Raw genomic sequence first — 10,609 nt, 5'->3', positions numbered from 1 at the left:
CTTACGGGACCCGGGAGCGAATAGGGGTGCGGGGTGGGGTAAAACAACTTTTAGAGGAATAACAATTCTTGTAGAATAGATAATATAGGTTCTTGTAAACTATAAGTACCTCGGAATGTTGCACTTATTCTTGTTTTTTTTATTAAAGCTTTACGTAAATAGGGCTGATTCAAAACAAAAAATCATTGGATCATACAGTTTTCTTTTATATTTTAATAGTTAACTGTGATTTTGCAAAAATATTAGATTGGTTAGCATTTGGGTTGTTTTGGTTAGATTTTCTTTGTGGAGGATGTTAAGCTGTGGTTTTTATATTTTAATAATTAACTGTGATTTTGTAAAAATATTATTAGATTTATTATTAGATTGGTTAGCATTTTAGACATTTTTAAATGATTTTTTTTTAGTTCAAAAGTGCTTCATCTCTTCATCTAAGGATTTTTTTCTTTTAAACTGTTCTATAAGCATATAATAAAAAAATATTTTTGCTAAATTCGTGGGTACTTATACTTTACAAGACCCGATAATATAATAAGGAACAAATGGAAAATGAAAATCAAGCGTTTCCGCAGGAAATTTTTTATTTTCCTGAGTTCGTAAACGCTTCTAAAAGGCAAAAATATATTTATTTTTTATATAACTGATTTCAGCTATTCAAAAGTCTATTAAATTTCCTCAGAAAATGGAGACAGTTTATTTCCGCAGGAAAATTAATTCCTCAATTCGTGAATGCTTCTAAAAGGCAAAAATATATTTATTTTTTATATAACTGATTTCAGCTATTCTAAAGTCTAATAAATTTCCTTAGAAAATGGAAACAGCTTATTTCCGCAGGAAAATTTTTGTGTTTATGTTCAGAAGAATATTAAAAATATAACGCAAAATGTATTTTTTTATAGTAGATTTCAGTTATTCTAAAGTGCGAAATTTGGAAATTACGCATTTCCGCAGGAAAATTTGTGTTTTCCGTGGTTCGCAGTAGCTTTTTAAAGACAAAAATTTAGTTTTTTTTTTTCTAATAATTGATTTCAGCTAAACGAAAGTTGACCCAAATAATATTGTAGCAGGAGATGTCGATAAAACTGTTCTCCTGAAAATTTATTATATGTGACATTAATGATGTAAATAAAGTATTGAGGTAGTTAGATGAGTGTCCATTTTCATTTTATATTGTTACTCAAAATCTCTATTGTTTTTCATGGTTGTTACCTATAAAAGGTAGAGGGAATTATGGCAGATTATGGCATCTTAGTGTCCCCAGGGAGTTATGACTCTATTTACATATGGTTAGCGTAACCAAGACGATACAAGCTTATATTAATTCAGCAAGAAATAAAAAAAATATTTGTAAAATAAATATATACTTTTTCTATGGATCCCCTGGATTCCCCTGGATCACTGAAACAATAAAAATAAAAGCTATATAAAGAAAAATTCAATGTTGAAATAATTTTCCGTTTTTCTGAAAAACGGTAAAAGACCGCCAAGAAAAAAATAGATTCGTAATCTACGACCTCAAGATAGTGTGTATACCAATTTTGGTGAAAATCGGACGATTTCCAGTTTTCCCAATAATTACCATATTTTTATTTTACAGGTAACACCTAACAATTTCATAATAATGATTATTTTTTTTACAGATGGATGTAAGAAGTTACATCCATCTGTAAAAAAAATAATCATTATTATGAAATATTACATTGAATTTTTCTTTATTTCGGCCCTATAAAGTAATAATTTCACTATATTTTCATTATATTATAGTTTATCTAAAAGCCACACTTGATTGGGGATAGAAAAGTGTCCAACATTTTACTGAAAAACACTTTTCTTAACAAAATAGCAAAGAAAATTGAGACCAGATAGAAGTTTGACATTTGATATATCCTTCTTTCTCTCTCCTATGTAATAAGAGAGACAAATATATTCTAGACCTAATCTAGAAATTTGAAAATTTACAACGTTGCCATATCTTCTATTTTTTCAGGTGATTACGGATTTTAAATAAATTACCTATTATGAGATCGACAATAATTAAATATACACCTATATCCACAAAATTACGCGGAAGAGTTTTGATTGCATTGGTTTTAACTTCTTTGCGAAGGGGGTTAATCCTTTTTAAGTTAATCTAATAATATAACAACAAAAGATTAACACCCTCTGCATGGAAGTTGTAACTAATGCAATCAAAACTCTTTCGTGCAACTTCGTGGGTATAAATAGTCAGATCTCGTTGGTAAAATAGCAGTTTTGGGAAGGAGCCGTTCTTCTGGCGACCGCCTTTCGTAATTCCAGAATGAGCGAAAAAACACGCTAAATTTAGGTTTAGCATTGGCAACGTTGCTTTATATGCCAGAAACACATAAGCTTACTTCGGGTTTCTCTTATTACCGATTCTGAACCGTCCTAGAACTGTGATGCGTATGCGCAGAAGGAAATATGAAGACATTATTTCATTTGCGCATGCGCAGTTTTCCCAATAATTACCAAAAATGTCAATTTTTTATTCATTTTTACCTTGCCCCCCCCCCTAAATTTCATTCTTCCGGCGCCCATGCTAATAGTGTTTTAATTATTTTGAGTTAAACTATCATTTTATAGTGTACTTATTTCTATACTTTCCCCATTTAACTTAAAATAACTGCTAATCCACACACTACTTAATGTGCTTGACATTTTCACACTTATATACAACCATTGTATTGTTTGGTATGTTTTTTTTCTATGACCTTAACGTCTTAACGAGATTTTCAAGATCTAGGGCGTAATAACACCATATTTCGCGCTCTGTTAGTTACGATCATATGTAAGAAGAGAATTCTTGCAATACCAACGTAAAACATGTTTTTTTAAGTAAGTTACAGAAAAATAAAATCCAAATATATATAAAGCAAAAGGGGTTTTAGGTAAAATTTAAGAAAAAAAAAATACAGAAAATTAATTGTTCTTCAAAAGAAAATCTAGTTACGCCACTGAATTCTACGTGAAAAACTGTACGATCTCAGTTTTCATATTTTCGATAAGTTATAAGATAACCAAGATACAAAAGGGGTCGAAAAATGCAACATTTTAACTTCGCCCTGTATTTCTGGAACTAAGAAGTAGATTGGTACAAAAAGTTGTGCCAAATAGAGTTGTGAAATTGGCATCTTTGTAACGAGAAACCCTATAAAACACACGAACTGGGGAATGGGACACCCTATACAGGGTGAGTCAATGATGGAATATAGTTGATTATTTAGTTTTTGTTTAAAGAATTATGAAAAGTAGTTAAATAGGAAAATTTTAGGGAAGGGCACAAACTAATTTAAAAAGAGATTAATCTGTGGGAAGGGTTAAGAACCATAATTTAAAATTATTTTAGGAAAAATCTAGGGATATAATTTTATTAAAGTTAAAAATAAATGTTTTGAATAAACAATCACATATTTGTAGGCCGATTCTTTCTACTTCGATTGAAACGAAGTAGTCACACTAGTTATTTCTAAATTTGGGATATTTGCCGAAGTGTTTGTGCATTTTTTGTCAAATGTATAAAAAGCACCTAGCATCAATTGTTCGAATTTAACCTGTACTGGCTATGTTTTTATGAGAACTGGCCAGAATTCATTCAAATAACTCTGTTTAGTATTAAACGACATTATGGAGCGTAGACATCTTAACAGAGACGAAATGCTAAGGGCCATGGGTACGCTCGAAGCTGGAATGCGCCAAATTGACGTAGCTAGAGTATTAAATACAACGCAAAGTGTAATATCGCGATTAAGTGCACGCTACCGTGAAAGTGGTGATGTTGCTGAAAGGCACACAGGACGACATCGCATTATTACCACTCAGCAAGATCATTTTTTACAATTAAATGCTCGACGCCGACCGACTCTTACAGCAACAGAGCTTAGTTTAATTCTCCAGAAAACACATAATGTAACCGTTAGTCCTGACACTGTTCGCTATAGATTAAGAGAGGTCAACCTAAGAAGCAGACGCCCCTGGAGAGCTCAACCCTTAACGAGAGGAAATCGAGAGGTACGATATTTGTGGGCTCAAGATCATGTTCAGTGGTCGAATGAACAACGGGCCAATATTCTTTTCACGGATGAGTCACGCTTTGGAATTCATCCGGATTCGAGAAGGCTTAGGGTATGGAGAGAACCGGGAAATCTTATTCGGTTGGAACATGTTCAGGAAGTGCACCCTTATCAAGGTGGAACAGTTATGGTCTGGGGAGGAGTCCAGTTAGGCCGAAAAACCGATCTCGTTTTTCTTGAAAGGTTTCTAACAGGAATCACATATCGTGATTTAATTCTTGAGCCTGTCGTGTTACCATATGCCAATGATCTTGGGAGAAACTTTATTCTCATGCATGACAATGCACGGCCTCATACAGCCGGAGTGGTAAGTGAGTTTATCAATGGTCATCAATTAAACATCTTCCCAAACAAAAACCCCGTCGAGGACGTATGGGACGCGATCCAAAGAAGAATTTTGAGAATGGGTATGCCTCGTGAAACTCGTAGGGATCTGGTTCGGGCTGTGAATGCAGCGTGGCAGGCGTACCCCAAGAAGAGATCGACAACCTGATCAGGAGCATGGAGAGACGATGTAGGGCTGTAATGAATAGTAGAGGACATACCCCTTTATTAAGTAAAATGGTTTTATCTTTTTTTTTAATTCACAGTTTAGAATAAAAAAAATGTGTGTATTTTTTTGAGTTCAATAAAAATCAAGGTAAATTTGAAAAATTCGGTAAATTTCGCATTTTTATTTCCAATACGTCCTGTAAACTATTTGTTTATTTTAGTTTTATTATATCAGAAATGCAAATAATAAAATTAATGACAATGGCTGGATAAAATAGTAATATCCCTAGACTTTTCCGGTGTGTTTAGATATTGAAATCTACACATGGGCGCCGGACAGGGGGGGCAAGAGGGGGCATTTGCCCCCCCCCCCTGGATCACTGAAACAATGAAAAAAAAAACTAACTGTAAGAAGTTAGTTTTTTTTTATCCATCTGTAAAAAAATAATCATTATTATGAAATTGTTAGGTGTTACCATAGTGGACAGTAAAATAATAAAAAATGTGGTAATTATTGGGAAAACTGGAAGTCGTCCAATTTTCACCAAAATTGGTATACACACTATTTTGAGGTCGTAGATTACGAATCTACTTTTTTCTTGGTGGTCTCTTACCGTTTTTCAGAAAAACGGAAAATTATTACAACATTGAATTTTTCTTTATTTTGGCCCTATAAAGTAATAATTTCACTATATTTTCATTATATTGTAGTTTATCTAAAAGCCACACTGATTGGGGATACAAAAATGTCCAACATTTTCCTGAAAAACACTTTTCTTAACAAAATAACAAAGAAAATTGAGACCAGATGGAGTTTGACATTTGATATATCCTTCTTTCTCTCTCCTATGTAATAAGAGAGACAAATTTATTCTAGACCTAATCTAGAAATTTGAAAATTTACAACGTTGCCATATCTTCTATTTTTTCGGGTGATTACGGAATTTAAATAAATTACCTATTATGAGATCAACAATAATTAAATATACACCAATATCCACAAAATTACGCGGAAAAGTTTTGATTGCATTGGTTTTAACTTCTTTGCGGAGGAGGTTAATCTTTTCTTAGTTAATCTAATAATATAACAACAAAAGATTAACACCCTCTGCATGGAAGTTGTAACCAATGCAATCAAAACTTTTTCGTGCAACTTCGTGGGTATAAATAGTCAGATCTCGTTGGTAAAATAGCAGTTATGGGAAGGAGCCGTTCTTCTGGCGACCGCCTTTCGTAATTCCAGAATGAGCGAAAAAAACACGCTAAATTTAGGTTTAACATTGGCAACGTTGCTTTAAATGCCAGAAAGACATAAACTTACTTCGGGTTTCTCTTATTACCGATTCTGAACCGTCCTAGAACTGTGATGTGTATGCGCAGAAGGAAATATGAAGACATTACTTCATTTGCGCATGCGCTGCAGAGTTCTTGGACGGTTCAGAATCGGTAATAACAAGAACCCGAACAAAGCCATAATCTAACATTTTCAGATTGTTTACAAATTTATTTTAACAAATTTTCCTCTATTATGCATAGAATTGGTTAAAAAAGTAACAGAAAAGAGCAAAAACATTATTGATTATTGAATACCTAACAAAATATGTGCTAGAAAACCTTAAACATATGAGAAATTAAGAAAAATTCGATATTGAAATTATTTTCCGTTTTTCTGAAAAACGGTAAGAGACCGCCGAGAAAAAAGTTCAGATTCGTAATCTACGACTTCAAAATAGGGTGTATACCAATTTTGGTGAAAATCGGACGATTTCCAGTTTTCCCAATAATTACCAAAAATGTCAATTTTTTATTCATTTTTACCTTGCCCCCCCCCTAAATTTCATTCTTCCGGCGCCCATGAATCTACAATCTCTCGTTATACGGTAACATTTTCAGACAACGCACAACATATCTCTATTTCTTTTCAAGTTATTCTTTCTGCTCAATTTACTTCAAAGATGCAGCAAAAATTACTCGCTTGGAAAACGATATAGTATCAAATTTGTCAAGTTAACATGACACTGCACTCAGCTTTTCCCCTAAATATGTGCCTGAGCACAGATCGAGGACACAAAAGATATTAAATACTTATTTAAGTTTTTGCTATTACTGACTTGTGCACCATGTACAGTTCAAAATATATCAACAAAAAATATATTTTGATTTGCTTCCTTATATCTTGTGACACAGTGAAAGGTAGTGATAACGATTATCAAGTGTTCGGTGTTGATAATAATGATGAAAATATCGAAGATAGTGATTTGTTTGAATTTAACTTCGGACGACCAAAGAATGTAAATTTTTATACGCGTAGAAATGAAGTAAGTAAAAATAGAAATATAAGAAAATTAAACATTCACGCCCGTATTAAGAAATAACATGACTTAACATTTTTGAAGCTTTAACAAACGAAAGCCGATTTTGAACACCCTGCTTATTATACAGGGTTGTTCACAACATCCGACACGGAGTATTGTAGCTAAACGATTATATTTTGTTAGTCTCTCGTTTTTGCTCGATGAAGGGACTATTAGAGGTACAATTTGCAATTTACAAGACACAAAGTGTCCCAAATAAGCCAAAGTTGTATTTTTAAATGGAACACCTCTGTATTATTACATTTTAGTTTCTACGATTGAAATACAAGGTAAATGCTGTTTAACATATGTTCATAAACTTACCGTTTTTGAAATATTTCAATTTTGTGAAATTGCAGTCAAACAAATTTTAAGGCTTCATTTCTCCAGTAGGTCAAAAGTTTAATACTAAATATTTACTGAAGTTTATTTATTGATCAGTTATTGTGTTGCAATAATAAGAATAATACTACCTTATACAGAGTGTCTAAAAATTTATTTTAAATAGTTTATAGCTTTAAACGCCAATAACTTGTTTAATTTAAATGAAACGCCCTGTATATTTTAGGAGAATCAGATGCACAATTTAATTGTCTATCAAATTGTATTACACCATTTTTACCTATCCCTTCAAGTTTTCGTAGATGTGCATTTTCGTATAATTTAGACCTCATTCATTAATATACCCATGGAATATTGACATCAAATATTGACATTCTAGTAATATTTTCGTTTTGCTAAAAACGATAATGTATGCTAAAAGTATTTAAATCTTTATAAAAGAGTATACCATTAATTAAATATAACACCATTATTTCCGCCCATATACTAATTAATTACATACTTAATTGTATTCGTTAATAAATTATTCTAAATAAATGTGGATTTGAGTCAGAAATGAATATAATAATAAGTTATCAAAATTAAAGTCTCTGTTATTATAAATAAGCATTTATTAAAAAATGAAATATCATTTTTAAGGTGTTACTTTTTATCACACTGTCTAATACCCATACAAAAATCAGTTTTTTAGTATTTGGAGCAATTATTATTAATCAACGCAGTCAGTTAATGTAGTTTGAATACTGAAATCATATTAATTGGTCCTCTTTAACAAATATTTAAACAGTTTTTTTTTTATTTTTTAATGAAATAAACGAATTATATCGGTAATATTAGTATCTGTACTCTTTAAAAATTTATTACATCTTTCAAAATAATCTAAAATGTCAATATTCCATGGGTAAATTGATAAATAAGTTCTCAATTACAAGAAAATGCATTTTCTACGGAAACTTAAAGAGATAGGTAAAAAATGGTATAATATAATTTGATAGACAATTAAATTTTGCATCTGATTCTCCTAAAATATACAGGGTGTTCCATTTAAATTAAACAAGTTATTGCCGTTTAAAGCTAATAAATATTTAAAATAAATTTTTAGACACTCTGTATAAGGTAGTATTTTTTATTGTTCCAACACAATAACTGATCAATAAATAAATTTCAGTAAATATTTAGTATTAAAAACTTTGATACCCTTGGAGAAATGAAGCCTTAAAATTCTTACTGCAATTTCACAAAATTGAAAATATTTCAAAAACGGCAAGGTTTAAGTATAATAAACCTTAATCAAATTTACCTTTATTTTAATCGTAGAAACTAAAAATGTAATAATATACAGGGTGTTCCATTTAAAAAAATACAACTTTAATATTTTTTACTTATTTGGGACACTCTGTATCTTGGAAAATTATTTTTAAATTGTAGCTCTAATAGTCCTTCAACGAACCCAAAACTTACAATTTGTAAAAATCTAATCGTTTAGCTGCAATACTCCGTGTCGTATGTGGTGAACAACCCTGTATAATATATTTTTTTATACATATTTAGATAACTAACATACAGGGTGGCGCCTCTCATACGCCGCGGAGGCTCCAAGGAGAACGACAGTTTGTATTGAAATGAAATTTTGTGAGCATATGTAGGTTAATTCAAAGCATTTTTTGAAAATATAGAGAGTTCTACAGGGTGTCCCCAAAAAAGTTACATATCAAAGTTGTGTTTTATGTAAAAAAATAAGGGTGAGTTTTATAAGAGAAGTATATGACTAAATTGTAAGGTTTTTGAAATATTTAACATTTTCTAGAAATAAAGAACAATTTTTAAATTACAATAAAAGCTACCTAAATTGGAATTTACCCGGTATGACCTAATATGTAGTTAAATTAAGTATTGTTTAAAATTAAAACTTGATCCAAAAAGTTATACAGGGTGGGACGAAATTAATATTGAACAATAGTCACCTTCAAAAGTATGTTACTGTTACTATTTTATTTTAAATGGAACACCCAGTATATTATTCCGATATTCAATTGAGAAGTCATGGCTCTTCAAAATACTATTAAGGTTACGTACTCCTCAAACAAAGATTTTCCTAGATATTTTGATTTACATGATTTGATCTGAGTACTTCTTTATTATTTGATAAAATCTGGATGGCTGTGATATGTCTGACGTTATTTCAACATAGCTATCTGATTAGTCCAACTTTAACAACTAGTTATCATTTTGTCAATTAAAACAAAAAATTTCTCAGAAATTTGCCGAAAATACAAACTTATCCTACATCAGAAAGAATTGATATGATTCTATTAGTTGGTGACTGCAGTGTGCATTCACCAATTAATAGAATACTTAAATGTTCCTGATTTTATCTATTCTAGGTTTTTATGGGGTTATGTTAAAGACAGTGTTTACCAAACTTGACCAACTATTGTCGACAACATGAGAGAAATTATTGTAACTGCTTTTCAACGTAGAATCCACATATGCCTTTTAAAATGAAAAAATCCTGTTGAAAAGACAATCATTTTATGCAGTTAGCAGGAAAGGAAGCATTTTGAGCATTTGATTTCATCTAACTAAGTTTTGTCACATAATCATAGATTTATATCTAGTTTTAATTCTGTAATAATTAAAATATATTTTAAACGTGTATCTTTGTATTACCGTTGAGTATTTTATTCTACAATTTTTAATTTTTGTTAAATTAGGTATTTCACAACCATCTAGATTTCAAATAATAAAGATCTACTGACGCAAAATCATAAAAATTAAAATATCTAGGAAAATCTTCGTCTGAGGGGTAGGCAACCTTAATAATATTTTGAAGATATATACATTCCCCTTTAAAAACCGAAATAATATACTGGGTGTTCTATTTAAAACAAAGGAGTAACTTGGATTAAACCTGGACAAAAAACTTAGCTGGACCTCTCATCTCGAAAAAACATCAAAAAAGGCTTGCTATGCTCTATGGGCATGCCGCCGAATTTGTGGTAGAACTGGGGATTAAACCCCAAAAATATGTACTGGCTATACGTGACGGCCATCAGACCTATTATCATGTATGGTGCAGTTGCCTGGTGGCAGAAAGCCAACCAAACGACGGCAAAGAATAAATTGTCGAAACTACAACGACAAGCATGCTTAGCGGTGACTGGTGCCTTCAATTCCACGCCGTCAAAAGCTATGGAAACCCTACTCGACCTACCTCCTCTTCAAATTCTTTTGGAAAAAGAGGCGAGATGGGCTACATATAGGTTTCTAAATATGGCACGAGAGAGCCAAGGAACAATCATGTTCATACAAAACCGACTAGTAGACGAA

The sequence above is a fragment of the Sitophilus oryzae genome, unplaced genomic scaffold (assembly GCF_002938485.1).
Source record: "Sitophilus oryzae breed Bouriz unplaced genomic scaffold, Soryzae_2.0 scaffold_806_pilon_pilon, whole genome shotgun sequence".
NCBI classification, from domain to species: domain Eukaryota; kingdom Metazoa; phylum Arthropoda; class Insecta; order Coleoptera; family Curculionidae; genus Sitophilus; species Sitophilus oryzae.
The sequence above is the reverse complement of the archived record's forward strand: the minus strand, read 5'-3'. Positions refer to the sequence as shown.